Source organism: Hemicordylus capensis, chromosome 2 (assembly GCF_027244095.1).
Source record: "Hemicordylus capensis ecotype Gifberg chromosome 2, rHemCap1.1.pri, whole genome shotgun sequence".
Taxonomy (NCBI): Eukaryota; Metazoa; Chordata; class Lepidosauria; order Squamata; family Cordylidae; genus Hemicordylus; species Hemicordylus capensis.
This window is the reverse complement of record NC_069658.1, coordinates 176920710-176939181: the sequence shown is the minus strand read 5'-3', so window position 1 is coordinate 176939181 and position 18472 is coordinate 176920710. Positions and strand designations below refer to the sequence as shown.

The 18472-nt window shown below is 44.7% G+C and overlaps 2 long non-coding RNA genes across 2 annotated transcripts in view; both read left to right on the top strand.

Moving 5' to 3' along the window:
* LOC128346528 (uncharacterized) overlaps window positions 1–18472 on the top strand; it is a 162777-nt gene that overhangs the window by 57671 nt on the left and 86634 nt on the right. The gene's annotated exons all lie outside the window — the stretch shown is intronic.
* On the top strand, window positions 5601–14787 carry LOC128346533 (uncharacterized). Its single transcript, XR_008317028.1, has 5 exons — window positions 5601–5638; window positions 6756–6923; window positions 7465–7498; window positions 11868–12035; window positions 12578–14787. It is a non-coding gene; the product is annotated as an uncharacterized LOC128346533 (long non-coding RNA).

Genomic DNA, 18472 nt, shown 5'->3' with positions numbered 1-18472 from the left:
TCCCCTTGGGCTGTACACTGGGTAGTGTGGTCTTCCAGTCCCATGCCTTCACAGGTATCTTCCATGGTTGGCTTCGATGTACTGGAGGGCTTCACATGGTACACGTACCCTGAGTTCTATGAACTCGGTCCAACAGAGTGTGAATTTGGAAACCAGGGACCTGTGTAACATAAAGGACAGGAGGGTTAATGGGATGCATTTTTTGAAAAAGCCTTGCCATGAACTGGAGCACAACCTTTGTGGAAAAGCAAGATCTCTATAGTAGTAGTAGTGGTGGTAGTAGCGAATAATAAGAACATTCTGCTTCCTCCAGGAAGGCTGACAGCAGGATGCCAACCATCCTCAGGCAGTCATAGCTCTACATTATTGACCCTTCCAGGAGAATTAACACTTCCTGGGGAATATTACTCAGTCAGTTTCATGGGAAAGCCAGCATTTGATCACAGGTGGTCTTAGTCCAAGTGTAGCACAATCTCAAGAATGCTGCTCTGGCTGTAAGCATGACGCACCATTTTTGAAAAATGCTGGAACCAAGCTGGCCCTCATACATACAAATGATATTCCCCAGGAATTGTAGATTCTCTTGGAAGGGTCAATAATGTGGAGCTTGACTGCCTGAGGATGGATGGCATCCTGCTTTCAGCCTTCCTGGGGGAAGCTGGTTCTTACTATTCACTACTAGTATTTATATAGACTGCTTTCCCACAAATGTTTCCAAAGCAGTTTACATAGAAAAAGAAACACCAAATGGAGGGCCTCACTGTTGGAAATTCTCTGTGGTGAGAGAATCCCTTTCTCATTATAGCAGAGTGCACAGTGGCACAACACAGCGGAAATTTAGTTAAGCATGCGTGTGTGCTGAGAGTAAAGTAACTTGGAGCCAATTCATAGTTTCAAATCAATATAATAGGCATTTATTAAGGAACTCCATTCTAGATTGAAAAGTGAGGAGTTAGATTCTCTAATCTATCTATCTAGCTGGATGCAGATGGATTCTGCATCTTCTCTGGACATATGGTGCAGGGAGAGAGGCTTGCCATGTTGCAAGGTAGCAGGGCAGGTAGGAAAGAGAGAGAGGGAGGAAGTTGAATCCCTAAAAGTAGCAATCTACATTTCAAAGGGATAGCATCAGAGCAGTGGAGAAGGGGTGACCAATGTCTTGACTCTCTAGCCCTCTGACTTACTAGTCTGTCCTCTACTGTCTGAGACAAAGAGACAACGCAAAGTCCTTTAACTTCCACACTCACTGTTTCCTCACCTGGACTTTGACTGTGGTTTGAAACACAGTTAACTCTTCTAGCTCCAACACAAGGTTGGTTAAAAAGAAAAGAGCAGGTTCGTCTTTCAGGCAGAATTTGCCCACCATTCCTGACCTTCTCATTGAGGAGCCCTTGAGATGCCTCTGTGGGATTCCAGGGTTCCCCAAAAGACAGTTTGAAAACCCAACTGCTGACGATGCAATTGCTTGATGCCTGGTGGGCTCTTTCTTGTTTACGCTCCCTCCACCAAGACAGATGCTCTGTGCTTCCTGGGAGGAGCATTTCATCTTAGTATGGTCAGGTAGCTCATTTTCCTTCCTCCCCCCCGGTCATGGAACCCAAATCATACTTGAATTTCTTGCCTGATTTGGCCTGTGTTCCTCCATTCCACACATTCACATCATCTTTTCCCTGAAAGGAGAGCTCCGACCTGTCTTCCACCTGTAAGGGAGACAAAAATACACCTTGTATGAAGAAAAATATTTCATAGAGGCTGCAGTTGAGCACTGGAAACACACAAAACAGAGAAAATGCTACATCTGAATTGGTCACCTTTCTGCATGTAACCTCTGCTACAGTTTGAAAGAGATGTCTCTAGTGGATTCGAAGATATGCAGAGATGCAAGTGCCAAATTGTAAGAATGTTGATTCCTCCACCCTGACCCCCAAAGCAAACAATTTTAAAGGCTAATTCATACATACATATTCATCCAGCTCATGGCTAAATGTCTGAAACAACAACTCCATTGAAAAGCTTTGTGCTTGAGGTGATATGGAGGTTGCAATTGTGGTGTTGTTAGGGGAGCCTATTCAGAGATGCGAATTACTGCCCAATGTTTCAATGATCCAGTGAATATGTGACACACATCCATCAACCTTAAGTAAGAAAATGGATCAGAGTGTGTTCCTGTCAATCTTGCTTAATGGCCATTGAGATGATCTGCAAGTGGAAGGTCACTGCACTCTCCACTCACATCACAGATATTTTGGATACTATCTCTTATTCAGTTCCTTTACAACCTTTTCTAGATTGATCAAAACTATAATGCCCTATTCTCAGGCTTTGATGATATTTTCCCAAATATCTCATGGATATTATCCATTTGCCATTTGGAGTTGGTAGCCCAAAAGACGGATGTTTCTAGATAGGACCTCAATATCTACTAGTACATTTTATCTCTCCAATGGTAATAGCCTGCTGTTCTGAGTTAGCAGGTTAACTTAGAAACAGCAGCAGGTAGAGATGAGATTCTAACAGCTAGAGACGGGATTCTGAATGGAATGCTTAAAGGCCTGCAACCAATGGGCAAGGCGAATTGCACAACAGTTTCACCCCAAACTCTTGCCCCCGATCTCAGTCGGGCAGCAATTGTGCCTACAGGAACTGCACAACTGCTCTGTCCAGGTGGCTGCAGGCCATTGAACATGACTGTAGAGCTGTGCCAAGAACCCACCGAAAAGCGGCTCCTGCCGGGCCCAGATCCTATTGAAAGGGAATCCATTGCACAGTAAACTTTTAAAATCAGGCTTTAGGGAATGTTTCTTTCCCCTAGTGTCTGTATATCATAATGCTTATGCCAGTGAAATTCTTGAGAGACCCAGCAGCAACACTCACCAGTACTCCTTTCCAAGGAGACGATTCAGACACTAACTGAGCATAGTGTTAGAGACGAACAAAATCCCCAACATTGATAGCAGATGGATACACGTAAAAGGATCCTTGTCAGTAAGGGCTGGGACATGAAGCATCAGAGAGGAAGGTAGGCAACCACATTTCCAAGTGATGCACTGGAGGTTTCCCCGAGGGAAGGGACAGAGGTGGTGCATTGATATGGGGGAAAGTGAGGAGGTGCAATAGCAATAGCAATAGCACTTACCTTTATATACCGCTCTATAGCCGGAGCTCTCTAAGCGGTTTACAATGATTTCAGCATATTACAGTGAGCTCAGGTGCACCCGTCTCCCCGGGGAGCCCTCCTGCATGCCAGCCACATATACCTGTGTGTGACATCATATTTGGGGGCGTGGCCATAAGCTGGAAGGGCCCAGGTGGCCCTCTGGAGCTCTTTTCCTAGCTGGCTTTGTTGTCAGCTGGAGGTCTTCTTGCTTCAAGGTGGCTCCTAGGCAGCTGGGCGGCTTGGGTTCTTGGAGAGGAAGGGGAGGAGAGCTGGTAGCAAGCCTGAATGGTCCCCTTTGCTAAGCAGGGTCCATTCTGGTTTACATCGGAAGGGGAGACTACATCATGTGAGCCCTGTAAGATATTCCTCCCTCAGGGGATGGAGGGGCCGCTCTGGGAAGTGCATCTGAAGGCTTGCATGCAGAAGGTTCCAGATTCCCTCCCTGGCAGCATCTCCAAGATAGGGCTGAGAGAGGCTCCTGCCTGCAATCTTGGAGAAGCCGCTGCCCGTCCGAGGAGACAATCTGGAGCTAGATGGACCAAGGGTCTGACTCAGTATATGGCAGCTTCCAGGGTGTGTGGCGCCATGGATACAAAGAGCCAAGCTGACCAAGGAAAGAAGCTACTAGCCAGAGCAGCCAGGGACTGTGGGAGCGACGGAGGAACAGCAGCATCCCGCTGAGAATGCAAAGCATTGACGAGCTTCCTGTATTCCTCGGTAACCGCTGGAAAAGGTGAGGTGTGCCATCAAGTCAATTTCAACTCCTGGCACCCACAGAACCCTGTGGTTGTCTTTGGTAGACTACAGGATGTGTTGACCATTGCTATCTCCTGCACAGTGTGAGATGATGCCTTTCAGCATCTTCCTATTTCACTGCTGCCCGATAGAGGTTTTTCCCATAGTACCAGCGGGGATTCGAACTGGCAACCTCTGGCTCCCTAGTCTAGTCGTTTTCCAGCCGTGCTATTAGTACCTCTGCTTAATTATAGCTTCACCCAGGACTGGATTATCCCTCCCCAGTAAAAACTATATTGGGAAACACTCAGCACTAGCTTGGGAACTAGAAAGTGGCACAAGCAGGAAAAACAGGGACGAGCAAGAAAGCTGATACTCATAATATTTCTATACCACTTCCCAACAAAAGTCCTCTTAAGTAGTATACATAAATATGAATAAATTTTAAAAATGGCTCCCTGTCCCGCAAAGGGCTCAGAATCTAAAAAAAGAAACATAAGATATACACCAGCAAAAGTCACTGGAGGGATGCTGTGCTGGAGATGGATAGGGCCAGTTGCTCTCCCCCTGCTACATATAAGAGAATCACCACTTTTAAAAGTTGCCTCTTTGCTCTTTTAGCTGGGATACTAGTAGTAGCAATGATGATGATGGTGATGATGATGATGATGGTATCAAATGCAGTCAATAACATCTACTAGATTGTAATAATAATAATAATAATAATAATAATAATAAATAATATAAAATATATATCTTTATTTAGAAGATATAAAGCACCATGGTCCTCAGTTCTTGTTTCTTTATTGTTACTATTATCTGTAGACTGTTTTTCAACAAAAAGCAAACTCTTCTCAGAGCAGTTTGCACAGGGGAAAGGTTTGCTGTCCCCAGAGGGCTCACAGTCCACCTAGAAAGAAGGGAGACCCCAGCAAGAGCCGCTGGAGGGATGCCGTGGTGGGGCTGGACAGGGCCAGATGCTCTCCCCCTGCTTAACCTAAAGGGCATCACTGCTTTGCTGGGTGCCCCATTGCTCGGTCCACAGGGGGACCTTGCCTCTCCAAGCAGACCGGGCTAATCATTACTTGACTTTTATTTGAACATCTGCGCCCTGCCTTTCTCCACAGGCCCCAAGTGGCCAACCAAAACTAAAATCCCATAGAAAGAAAAAAGATCATTTCCCAAAGCCCCATGAAATGGGGCACACCCCACATGCTGTGGGGGCAGAGCAGGCACTGGAAAACTACCCCTAGAAGACAAACAACCCTGTTCAAAGCAGCCATTGAGCAGCAACTGTTAACCAGCAACCATCAATGATAGAACCCTGGCCCTGTTTGAGCAGGAATAACTGTCCTTCTGGCCTTCCTCTTCCCTGGGGGTTACCAACCTCTCCTCCTGTGCCTTTCAAAGCAACCCAAGAAAAGTGTCAGGAGATAAGGATCAGATGAGGATCTGGGGCCCAATTCTCACTCAGCCTGAAGCTCCCTGGGGGGAATTGGGGCCAATCTCTTGCTATCTACCCAACCTTATAAGATGGTTGTGAGGCTAAAAGATGAGTGGGGAGCAAAGGAAGAGATCCATGTACATTCATTGCCCTGAGCTTTCGGCCAAAGGGTGGGTAAGACTATAATAGCTTGCTAGTGGCAAATTAGTATAAGTATTCTGTCTATTTTGTGGGGAAATGTCTAACGTCATGCCTTTATAATTCACAGTTATATCTGAGGAATAGCTACAGCGAGAAAGAAGGTAAGCAGCTTCTTCTTCTTCTTCTTCTTCTTCTTCTTCTTCTTCTTCTTCTTCTTCTTCTTCTTCTTCTTCTTCTTCTTCTTCTTCTTCTTCTTCTTCTTCTTCTTCTTCTTCTTCTTCTCCTGCTCCTCCTCCATTAGCTTCTATACAACATTGGGTTTATTCATTTTTAGATAAGTAAAGAACCACATTTTCTTTGATGCCAAAAGCCAGGAGAAGTTAACCATTACGGGGCACATCTTGGGGTGCCTCTGTTATGGCAAAAAAGATATTTCCAGACGGGATTGGGCAAGGTTCAGACCACAATGTGGGTCTGGACATTTAAATTTGCATTCTGATTGGGCAAGATCTCTAGGATTTTTAAATTGTATATGGAATATTTAAATTGTATATGAAAACACATGGTCCACTGCTGCAACCCCAAAGCCCATGCTCCACTGCTGCAACCCCAGACCCTGTACTCCCCTGCTGCCACCCCAAAGCCCCGCGCTCCCCTGCTGCCACCCCAGACCCCGCGCTCCCCTGCTGTCACCCCAGACCCCGCGCTCTCCTGCTGGCCAATCTGCAGGCTGGAAATTCAAACAGATGCCAAAACTCAAAATGGAGACCGAAGGAGAAAGATTTTTTGTGATTGCAAAATAGAGTTCCAAAACAGCCGAAACAACAAAACGTTTTGTATCCGAAATAGGGACGTTTTGTTTTGGCAACAAAATTTTCTGTTTGAAGCATTGGGTGTTTTGTTTCGGCTACAAAACAGCCGAAACGGCCTGTTTTGTGCACAAAATGTTTTGTATCTGAAACGAAACGAACAACCCTAATTGAGTTTGAATGCTGGGCTCAAGGTTTTGATGTTTTTCTGTCTATTGATAAAATGGAAGGAATCATTTCACATGCAAATGTTTGAATTGGTTGTGTCATGCAAGGGTTTTGAGAACTATCTTGACTAAAGAAATAGTTTGATTGCCTTGTCAGCAAGAAAGGTTTTTGCAGCCTAGGTGAGCAACTGGGCCTGACTGGTTGGATGATGCCCCATCTGTATAGGGCTTCTTCCATAACAGATGCCGTATTAGTAGATAAATGTAAGGCAGTCTAACATTTCTCAATGACTCTCTTACAGAGGTTGGGAGAAGCTAAGAAGAAGGAAAGAAGAGACACTACAGTGGAAGAACACACTTTGGGAAGAGCAGGATCAGCCCCTTTTTCATTTCGGTTTCCCTCTTCTGCTGCACCTTCTTCAGTTCGACAGTATCCCCTTTGTGTAATCTGGTGACCGGAACAATACACAGTAAGTATTCCAAATGTGGCAAAATACCAGGCTCTAGTTTCCCCAGGCACCATGAAACTGGGGCACATACCCCATGCAGTGGGGAAAGAGCAAGCTGTAAAAAATGACTCCTCCTCTTCCTGGCCCCAAAGCCAGAGCAGACTGGCCCACCAACCCTGTTCAAAGCAGCCCTTGATCAGCCACAGTAAGCATTGGAACCCTGGCCCAGTTTGAGCAGGGAGAACAGTATGACTGGTCTTCTCCTCCCACAGGGTTGCCATCTTGCCCTGACCTTGCAGCATTCAAAGCATCCCAACCGATGTGCCAGGCGTCAGTATGTGATCAGGACTTGGCTTCCAATCCTCACCCAGACTAAAGGTCCATGGGGGAAACTTGAGCAATCTCTTGCTACTTTCCCTGCATTATGAGACAGTTGTGAGGTTAAATCATGAGTGGGGAGCCCAGGAAGAGATGGATGTACATTGCCCCAAGCTTTTGGCCAAAGGGTGAAATGAACAAGTACTCAGAACATTGCCTAACACAATGTCTGTATCATTCACAGTTACTTCTGAGGAACAGCTACAACTGGAAACAAGGTCAGCTTCATGTTGTTGTTGTTGTTCTTGTTCTTGTTGTTGTTGTTATACCCCAGTAAGCTTCCATACCACCTTGGGTTTATTCTCTGTTTTTGACAGTTAAAGCACCACATTTTCATTGATGCCAGGAGATGTTGAACAGTAGGGCACACATCTTGGGGTGCCTCTGTTATGGCACAAGAGATATTCCCAGACTGATTGGGCAAGGTTCGGACCACAATGTTTGTCTGGACATTTAAATTTGCATTCTGATTGGGCAAGACCTCTAGGGTTTTTAAATTCTGTCTTGATCGAATTGGGCAAGATCTCTAGGATTTTTAAATTGTATATGGAATTGGGCAAGATCAAGGCCTGTGTGGGCCTCGATTTTTAAATTGCATCCCCCAGCTTGACCTTTACAATTGTATTCTGATTGGGCAAGACCTCTAGGGTTTTTTAATTCTGAAAGGAATTGGGCAAGATCAGGGCCTGTGTGGGCCTCGATTTTTAAATTGCATCCCCCAGCTTGACTGAGCACACAATCTCTAGGTTCCCTTAGAGTAAATTGGGCATGATACCATTTTTTAAAAAAATTCCATGTTTGGGCAGCTTTAAACCAGTGGACTGGAGTCCCATGAGCTTGGAATCTCCAATGGTTCAATTGGGCAAGACAATTGGTTTCTTTAAATTCTGTCAGGGCCTTGTGGACATATTTTTCAGCCAGGGGTGTAGTGTTAAATTTGGATCGACTGACCACCCACTTTTATTCAAGCTCTTGATCAAGTCTGAATCAAATGGATCACGTTGCGTGTATGTAATGTAATTTTATTTACAGTCATTGACCAAACAGAGAGTAAAAACCTGTAAACATTAAAATATGTATATACATATATACAGTTTAAGATTGGGGTGATATCCCATTATACCTTTTAAAAGCAATATAACTAAACTTAGCTTCAGGAATAGAAATTAAAGCATCTTTGTCTGAAAGCAGATGTTTTACAAGGTTAGCATCGGATTGATCTGCCAGTTTACATATTAGAGGAGCAATAAGGCGTTCCCTGGGATACAAATGGAGATTACAGTGGAGAAGGATATGTGCGACAGTTTCTGTATCTCCTGATCCACAACAGCAGTGTCGTTCTTCTAAAGGCACACCTTGAAACCTCCCAGCTAGAAGTGCGGATGGAAAGGAATTAACCCTTACTCTTGTGAATATCCATCGAAACTTAGAGAAAGTAATTGTCGACAGATATTTTGCGGGGAAAAGATCCATATTAGTTCTTATAGCTCTATCAAACTCTGGAAGCGCAGCCCAGTTTTCTTGGATCTCAATATCAACAAAGCGTTGTTTCACTACTCTTTTCACGTTCACTAGACCCAATTCCAGTAGTTGGGCTGGGTCTAAGCCTAGAGAGGTGAGCTTCGTACTTACTGTAGTACACCATAATGGCTGGGGAGTAACTGAAAGAAACTCAGGAATTAAACCAACTGGTTGCAGATGTATTTTCAACCAGAAATAAATAATCAAAAGCCAGGCCCGAGATTCAATTTTTATTAAGCCAGCCTCTGTCCTTAAAGTCACATTTGCTGTACATTTTGGTGTACCAAATAAATTCCTCAAGAACCCCGATTGGGTTCTTTCCAAAGTGTCAAACCTTGAGTATGGACCTAGTTTTATGCCATACAATAATTGCGGAATGACCTTCACAGTATAAAGCTTTAAGGCAGCTGGTATGTAGCCTGCACCCTGAGTTCTGAAAAATCTTAAGATTGCTGCTGTGCTGCGTTTTGCCGAGTCTGTGACCATACTAATATGTGCTGATTTCCCAGCATTATGTTGAAAAATTACCCCCAGGTATTTTATTTGATTTACCTGTTCTAGTCGGTGTCCATCTAGCATCCATACAAATTTTTTAACTTTATTGGTGAAACACATGATTTTAGATTTGTCGTAATTAATCTGTAGATGCTCATCTCTGCAGTAAAGTGCTAAGGCATCTAACGCTCTTTCGAGCCCAACCCTGGTTTGAGACAGAATTACTGTGTCGTCGGCATACATCAGGATTGGGATTTTCTTGTTGGCTAGTTTTGGTGTATGTGTGTCAGATGTCTGCAAACACTTTATCAAATCGTTAATGCAAAGGTTGAATAGGTAAGGGGCTAGTACACACCCTTGTCGCACCCCTTTCCTAATGGGTACTAAGTTTGTAAGGTTACCAGCATGGTCTAAACACACTCTTAAAAAGGAATTTTCGTGCATTTTGATGAGCAAGAGTAGAAGCCTTCGGTCCATAGAAGTAGCCGCAAATTTAGACCAAAGACGGCCTCTAGAAACTGTATCAAAAGCCACCTTAAGGTCTATAAAAGCGGCAAACAGGGGTTGCTTATTCCTTTTTACCTGTTTGTCCACAAGATGTTGTAATATTAGACAGTGGTCTAATCCAGATCTGTTAGCTCTAAATCCTGCCTGCTCATCCTCAATAATGCACTCCTGCTCCATCCAAGCACATAGTTTGACACATAAGTGCTTGGCATAAAGTTTACTTATGATATTTAAAAGGCTTATTGGTCTATAATTAAAGGGATCATCCCTTCTGCCTTTCTTATGGATGGGAACCACAATCGCCGTTCCCCAATCCTGGGGGAATTGTGCTGTTTGATCAATATGTGTGAAGAGAGCAGCCAGCACAGGAGCCCACCAATCTTTGTAGAGCTTCAGGAGTTCCGGCGGGATACAATCGTTTCCAGGTGCTTTCCCGCATTTCAGTTGCATGATTAATTGCTCTATCTCTTTAGTGGAGACCGGAGACCAGTGTGGTAATGAACCTATTTGAAGGGGGCCTTGGGGAGAGATATCATTATAAAGTGCCCGAAAATGAGTTTCCCATAATTCTGGGGTTATTAAGCAGGCCTGAGTGGAGTGTATCTTATTATTTGCTATTGAAATTAGTCTCCGAAAGCTCATTGAGTCGTTGTTCTTCACTGCACTTATTAAAAGTGACCACTTCTTTTGTGTATCAGCCCTTTTTTTGATCTAAGAAGGGCTTTATATTCCTTTTTCTTTTTCGATATTTCTATAACCAGGTCTGCAGAGGGATTAGAGCTAGCATATTTTGAAAGAGTAACAAGATGGTTTTTAGCCCTAATACACTCATAATTGAACCATTTTTTAGGGCGGTAAGATTTTAGTTCTGATCTGGCGTGGTCCGGTTTGGTTATTAAAGCTTTAATTGAGCAAAAAAGGATCTCAAAGTTCTCAGTGACACAATGGTCTCTATCCTGGTCGGTTAAAACACCGAGTAGATTCCTCCAAGTCACTTTGCCAGTCTCTGAGTTGATCCAATGAGAAAAGAGTTGATCCAATTTATAATTCCACCTAACTCTGCCACCCGACAATTCTTTAGATTGAGTTAAACATACATTCTTACAGATCTTAGATTGTAAGTCATATATATAGGTAAAAGTTAATGGATTATGGTAACTTTCAGGTCTAGCACTAATTTTAAAGTTGTCTACTGAATCAAAGACGTCTCTCGTGACAAGCACATAGTCAATTGTAGATAAACTTTCCCCTCGATGAAAAGTATATTGACCTGGGCAATCAACTGGAGCAATTCCATTTAGCAGGAATAAATCCAGGTTATTAGCCATACAGGCTAGACACAGTCCTGCAAAATTGCTCATAGTATCCAGAGAGACACGATTTGAAGAACTAAGCTCCGTGTCGTTGCGTGTTTTATATGCGCTGTGTCCCACGTGTTGAGTGACCCATGAAGAGATGACTTGTTGTTTAGTGCACTCATGGCCATCTCGGATCCTTATTCCTTACTCAAGGAAAGCATTGATTTTGAATGCTGGGCTCAAGGTTCTGATGTTTTTCTGTCTATTGATAAAATGGAAGGAATCATTTCACATGCAAATGTTTAAATTGTTTGTGTCATGCAAGGGTTTTGAGAACTGTCTTGATTAAAGAAATAGTTTGATTGCATTGTCAGCAAGAAAGGTGGCTGCAGCCTAGGTGCAAATCATGCTAACTTGCACAGACACAAAAAGCCTTTTGGAAGGTTGTGTCTTTGTTGAAGCTGATGTTTAGAATTTTAGCATTCAAGACTCTTCAGACAAGGATCGCGTGAATGCCCGGCCTGAGAAATTGACACCAGAGTAAATGGAGGTGAATGCACCTGCTTAAGGAGAGGAAGGCAGATCACCAAAGGCGGCAGGAGTCCTGTGGTAAGGATGGGGTGAGTAACTGGGCCTGACTGGTTGGATGATGCGCCATCTGTATAGGGATTCTTCCATAACAGATGCCAAATAAGTAAATAAATGTAAGGCGTTAGACCTATTATTTACTACGTTAAATGTTAATTTCTCAATGACTCTCTTACAGAGGTTGGGAGAAGCTAAGAAGAAGGAAAGAAGAGACACTACAGTGGAAGAACAAACTTTGGGAAGAGCAGGATCAGCCCCCTTATCATTTCAATTTCCATCTTCTGCTACACCTTCTTCAGTTCGACAGTATCCCCTTTTAGTAATCCGGTGACCGGAACGATACACAGTAAGTTTTCCAAATGTGGCAAAATACCAGGCTCTAGTTTCCCCAGGCACCATGAAATTGGGCCACACACCTCATGCGGTGGGGAAAGAGCAAGCCGTAAATAAATGACTCCTCCTCTTCCTGGCCCCAAAGCCAGAGCAGACTGGCCCACCAACCCTGTTCAAAGAAGCCCTTGATCAGCCACAGTAAGCATTGGAACCCTGGCCCAGTTTGAGCAGGGAGAACAGTATGACTGGTCTTCTCCTCCCACAGGGTTGCCATCTTGCCCTGACCTTGCAGCATTCAAAGCATCCCAACCGATGTGCCAGGCGTCAGTATGTGATCAGGACTTGGCTTCCAATCCTCACCCAGACTAAAGGTCCATGGGGGAAACTTGAGCAATCTCTTGCTACTTTCCCTGCATTATGAGACAGTTGTGAGGTTAAATCATGAGTGGGGAGCCCAGGAAGAGATGGATGTACATTGCCCCAAGCTTTTGGCCAAAGGGTGAAATGAACAAGTACTCAGAACATTGCCTAACACAATGTCTGTATCATTCACAGTTACTTCTGAGGAACAGCTACAACTGGAAACAAGGTCAGCTTCATGTTGTTGTTGTTGTTCTTGTTCTTGTTCTTGTTGTTGTTATACCCCAGTAAGCTCCCAGACCACCTTGGGTTTATTTTCTCTTTTTGACAGTTAAAGCACCACATTTTCATTGATGCCAGGAGATGTTGAACAGTAGGGCACACATCTTGGGGTGCCTCTGCTATGGCACAAGAGATATTCCCAGACTGATTGGGCAAGGTTCGGACCACAATGTGTGTCTGGACATTTAAATTTGCATTCTGATTGGGCAAAACCTCTCGGGTTTTTAAATTCTGTCTTGATCGAATTGGGCAAGATCTCTAGGATTTTTAAATTGTATATGGAATTGGGCAAGATCAAAGGCCTGTGTGGGCCTCGATTTTTAAATTGTATCCCCCAGCTTGACATTGACATTTGTATTCTGATTGGGCAAGACCTCTAGGGTTTTTAAATTCTGTAAGGAATTGGGCAAGATCAGGGCCTGTGTGGGCCTCGATTTTTAAATTGCATCCCCCAGCTTGACTGAGCACACAGTCTCTAGGTTCCCTTAGAGTGGATTGGGCATGATACCATTTTTTTTTAAATTTCCATGTTTGGGCAGCTTTAAGCCAGTGGACTGGAGTCCCATGAGCTTGGAATCTCCAATGGCTCAACTGGCCAAGACAATTGGTGTCTTTAAATTCTGTCTGGGCCTTTTGGACATATTTTTTAGCTGGGGGTAGTGTTAAATTTGGATGGACTGACCACCCACTTTTATTCATGCTCTTGATCAAGTCTGAATCAAATGGATCACGTTGCGTGTTTTATATGCGCTGTGTCCCAGGTTTTGAATTACCCATGAAGAGATGACTTCTTGTTTCGTGCGCTCATGGCCATCTCGGATCCTTATTCCTTACTCAAGGAAGGCATTGATTTTGAATGCTGGGCTCAAGGTTTTGATGTTTTTCAGTCTATTGATAAAATGGAAGGAATCATTTCACATGCAAATGTTTAAATTGTTTGTGTCATGCAAGGGTTTTGAGAACTGTTTGGATTAAAGAAATAGTTTGATTGCCTTGTCAGCAAGAAAGGTGCCTGCAGCCTAGGTGCAAATCATTCTATCTTGCACAGACATAAAAAGCTTTGTGGAAGGTTGACTTTGTTGAAGATGATGTTTAGCATTTTAGCATTCAAGACTCTTCAGACATGGATTGCGTGAACGCCTGGCCTGAGAAATTGACACAAGATAGAGCAGAGGTGAATGCACCTTCTTAAGAAGAGGAAGGCAGATCACCAAAGGCGGCAGGAGTCCTGTGATGAGGATGGGGTGAGTACCTGGGCCTGACTGGTTGGATGAAACCCCATCCGTACTGGACCTTTTCCATACCAGATGCCAATTTTTTTTAAAAAAATTAAAAGTTTGGCACTGACATTTCTTAGTGACTCTTCTACTTAGTTTGCGAGAAGTTAAGAAGAAAGCCAGAAGAAACTCTACATTCATCTCATGCACTTTAGTAAGGGAAGGACCAGCCCCTTGGATCAGCCCCTTGATCATTTCAGTTTCCCTCTGATGCACTGATTGCAGCTCAACAGTATTCCTTTTTTTGCAGTCCGGTGACCAGAACGATAAAGAGTAGTTTTCCCAACTGTTGCTATCCAGGGAGGCACCACTCTGGCCCTCCTGTAGATGTTTGACTACAATTCCCATGATCCCTGACTACCGGCCACTATGGAAGTCATCCTAACTTCAACTGACTTGGATGTATGTCTTTTGGCATTAACTTGAATTCTTTTCCAAGCTATTCCAACCAGAGATGCACATTCCTAGTTGTCAGTGTCGCCAGAGGTTTCCAGAGGCCTCTCCATTTTAAGGGTACCTTGCTTGTTCAAATCACTATGGATCTCTTCTCTATGTGTTGCTGATGGAGATGCTTCTCCCCAGATAAAACCATAAACCATGCATTCGCTTCACAGTGGGTGGGAGGTTGCGGGACAGAGAGGTCCCTACCTGCATGAGGTCTCACTTTTATTGTTGCAGACTTCTGCTGCTTGGTCAGAATTTTAGATCTGCAAAACAGTGTTGGAGAGAAGGACAGCCCACTCCATCCATCGGAGCTCTTTTTACCTCAAAGATATTATCCTTAGTATTGTTATTTCTGTTGTTGTTGTTGTTGTTACTGCCACTTTTAAGAGCATGCCATATCTCTGTTTCTCTGTCTGATCCAATCAATCAATTCTGTTCAGTGATTCTTTTCTATTTAGCGGATTGGGGGGAGCAACTGTCCCCCTCCCGGGGTTGTTGCTGGGGTCTACCATCTTCCTTTTTAGATTGCGAGCCCTTTGGGAGCCGTCTTTCATATTTTATCTACATAAACTGCAATGGACTGAGAGAGAACCTACATTACGAGTTCAGGACTACAGAAATCCCCCTCCCCTTGGCCTCGTGCAGAGGGGAGGGAGTGTGTCCCAGCCCCGCTCTGCACGAGGCCCAAGAAGCGGGCCGATTGGCCCTTTGGGTTAGGGGGTGGGGTTTCGGCCGGGATCAGCCGAACCCCGCCCCGTTCTCCTCAGTTTTGGCCAGGCATTCTCCTCCCTCCCTCCCTGGTACAGAGCGGGTCTAGCTACTGGTCGCCCAACGGGGCCGAGTAGGAATTTTTTGCTCCCAACGCATTGGCCACTGTTGGGGTTTTTTTCGCCTACTCCATTCTGTGTTCCAGGTGTGTAGTTAGAGTTAGGCCGTTCACAATAGCAGTAACAGTGTGGGCGGGGTGGTAATTCAGGGTTAGAACATTGGTGAGCACCCTTGGATATGTAAAAGGGGTGATTGGTCAATCGCTCCTTTGTGGCCTGTGTGGTACAGGGAGAATGGATTGCCATGAAACCTGCTTCAGAACTTGACCAACCTTTGGACTGAGAGGTCCGGGGTGGGCAAAGACCTTGAAGTATCCAGATCCTCTCTTACGAAAGGGGGGGTTGGCTTTGAAGGAATTGGGCGGGGCGTACCTGCCCGTTTCCCGAGCCAGGATGTGTTGCCCAGTAAGGTGCTGGGTAGGACGTCAGAGTTCTAACCCAGTGCTATTGGCCCGCACTGTTCTCTAAGGGTGATTAATCACCTGGTGTTCCAGTCCGCCATGTCTTTTGTTACAGTTAATAAAGTTGTGGCCCTTTTACCCATACTAAGTCTACGTGTCTTCTTGGGCTGGGGACAAGGATTCCACTTTTGTGTGCTGATCAGGGGCACACTGCCTTGATTCTTCCATTCGGAACAAAACTCATTCCGCACACAGATGAAAAAGATCAGAGGGAACATTCAGAGGCACTCTTACCCCTGGATTTCTGGGTGAACTCCAAGGCCTCCACACATCCTGGGGGCCCCAACATCCTTTTTAGTCTATCCTGGCCCATTGTTTTCCAGGCTACCAAGCATGACTTTTGCCTGCACCGGAGTTGACTTCTGCTTTAAAGACAATGGGGGGAGTGGGGAAAGAAATATGTATGATGGAAATATGTTACGCCGCGTGCTGAAATGTTCCTGCTAATGCATATTTGCATAAATATATCTGTTTTTTAGTCATACATTCTTGTGAGTTCACTTTCTGTTTGCGTTCTAAAGAACCCATGTGTAGATGATACTGCATGTGTCATGGTGTGTGTGTGCGTGTGTGTGTGTGTGTGTGTGTAAGGGATGGTGCTTAACTTGCAGTGGGGGGCGGGGGCTCCAAAGGCCTTCAGTTCCAGGCTCCAAAATCACCTCGGTGCACCTCTGGGAAAACTGCAAGGGAAGCTCTGATTCTCTTCTCCGCTCAGGGGAAGACAGGGGAAGGTTTTTGTCTCATGTCCCCATTCTGCTCTACCACTGTGCTATACCAGATAGCACAGTAATAATCGGCCTTATCTTCAGCCTGGATATTGGTGGTTGTTTAATAGCCGTTGTCTCCAGAGGCAGAACCAGTGAACCGATCTGGGATCCTTTCTCCTCTGCTGCAACCACTACAGTTCACAAAGCAAGGGCCCTGTCCAGATCTCTGTTGATACCAGTAAAAGCTGCCTCAGCGACCACCACTGCTTTTCGTGCAGGTGAGTTCTGCTGTTTGGCCCAGGGACGCAGACTGGGAGGCAGGCTGAGTCACACATGCCTGGGAATGGAAACCTTTACAAAAAAGACAAACCAATAGTCAAGATATCCGTACATTAATGCTGCCTTCATATATCACATAATCATTTTCCCGATGAATACTGAAGATAAATTGCTTTGTGGTCAGAGAGCAATGTGATGCGGGCCCTGCATTCCCTTTCCTGAGCAGTAATTAAGAAGCTTCAAGAATAACAGAGTCCAGGCCATGGTGAGCTCTCTAGAGCAGTTTAACTGCCTGAAGTCAACAGAGAACCATGCGGGATCTCCCTTCCTTAAATCCTCCATCGCTGAAGAAAAGCCCCTTGATGCAAATTTGTTCTGTGATCATTGGCTCTGCTGGAGCTTCATAAAGTTGTGCCGTCAAGTTGGTGGCGACCTCTGGCGACCATAGAGCCCTGTGTGATTTTCTTTGGTAGAATACAGGAGGGGTTTACCATTGCCATCTTCCACACTGTGTGAGATGATGCCTTTCAGCACCTTCCTATATTGCTGCTGCCCAATAGAGGTGGTTTCCATAGTCTAGGGAACATACCAGTGGGGATTCGAACCGGCAACCTCTGGCTCCCTAGGCAAGTTTCTTCCCCACTGTGCCATTAGGTGGTTTGGAGCTTCATAACCTCTCTGAAAATACGTGTTCCTCTAGGAACATAGGAAGCTGCCATATATTAAATCAGACCACTGGTCCATCTAGCTCACTCCTTTCTATACAGACTGATAGCAGCTTCTCCAAGGTAATGTAGGTGAAGAGATGAAATATTTTTCAAATCTAAGCTATATAGCAATGTAGGATTCAAATAAAGAAACAGAACACACAATTTGCTCTGTATGCTAAACACCTTTTGGAGTTTTTTGATCTTCAGAGATGATTCAGAGATGTCATGAATAAATAAATAGCCATACAAGTCCTATTTAAACACATTTTGAGAACGTAACCACCAAGGACTTTGATTTTCCTCCACATGTACCGAAGCCTTACAATCATTACATAAATGTTAATTTCCTTTGCAATTGAGAGAGCCAGGCAACTGCAATATTTTTTTTAAAGATACATACATTGATTGATTGATTGATTGATTGATTGTTCAAATAACAACCTCCTTCTACCTGGGTTCTACCCGGATTTGGGTGCTGTGTGTACTCCCAATTTTCAGTTGTGTGGAAGCAAGGTTGGAGGAAAACCTGGGTAGCTTTTCCTCCTACCTTGCTTCCACACAATTGCTTCTCCACAACCATAAATTGGGAGCACAGATAGCTCCCAAACCCAAGTAGAACACAGTTTTGGATTTTGTGAATGACCTCGATATGTGACCAGGGTTTCTGCATTTAACCATATGCGCACGTTGGCCCTGAGTGGCACAAGGCAATGCAGAACCCCTCTAAAGGAGACAGTTGCAGGCACAGAACACATTCAGGTTTGGGAGCCCTCACTTTGAGAAGGAGGAATGAAGGTTTTTGTCTCAGTTCCTCATTCGCCTGTGCCACTGTGATACACAGCAGTACTCCACTCCCTGGCCCCACAGTAATAATTGGCCTCATCTGCAGCCTGGATGTTTGTGATGGTTAAATAGCCAGTATTCCCCGATGCAGACTCACTGAGCCGATCTGTCATAAATCAGAAGGCGAGGGGCCTGTCCAGGCTTCCGTTGATGCCAGTAGAATTAGTCACCCCAGTTATTACCACTGTGTCTTGTGCAGGATAGTTTAACGGTTTGGCCCAGGGACACGGACTGAGTGGCCAGCTGATTCACCGTTGGCT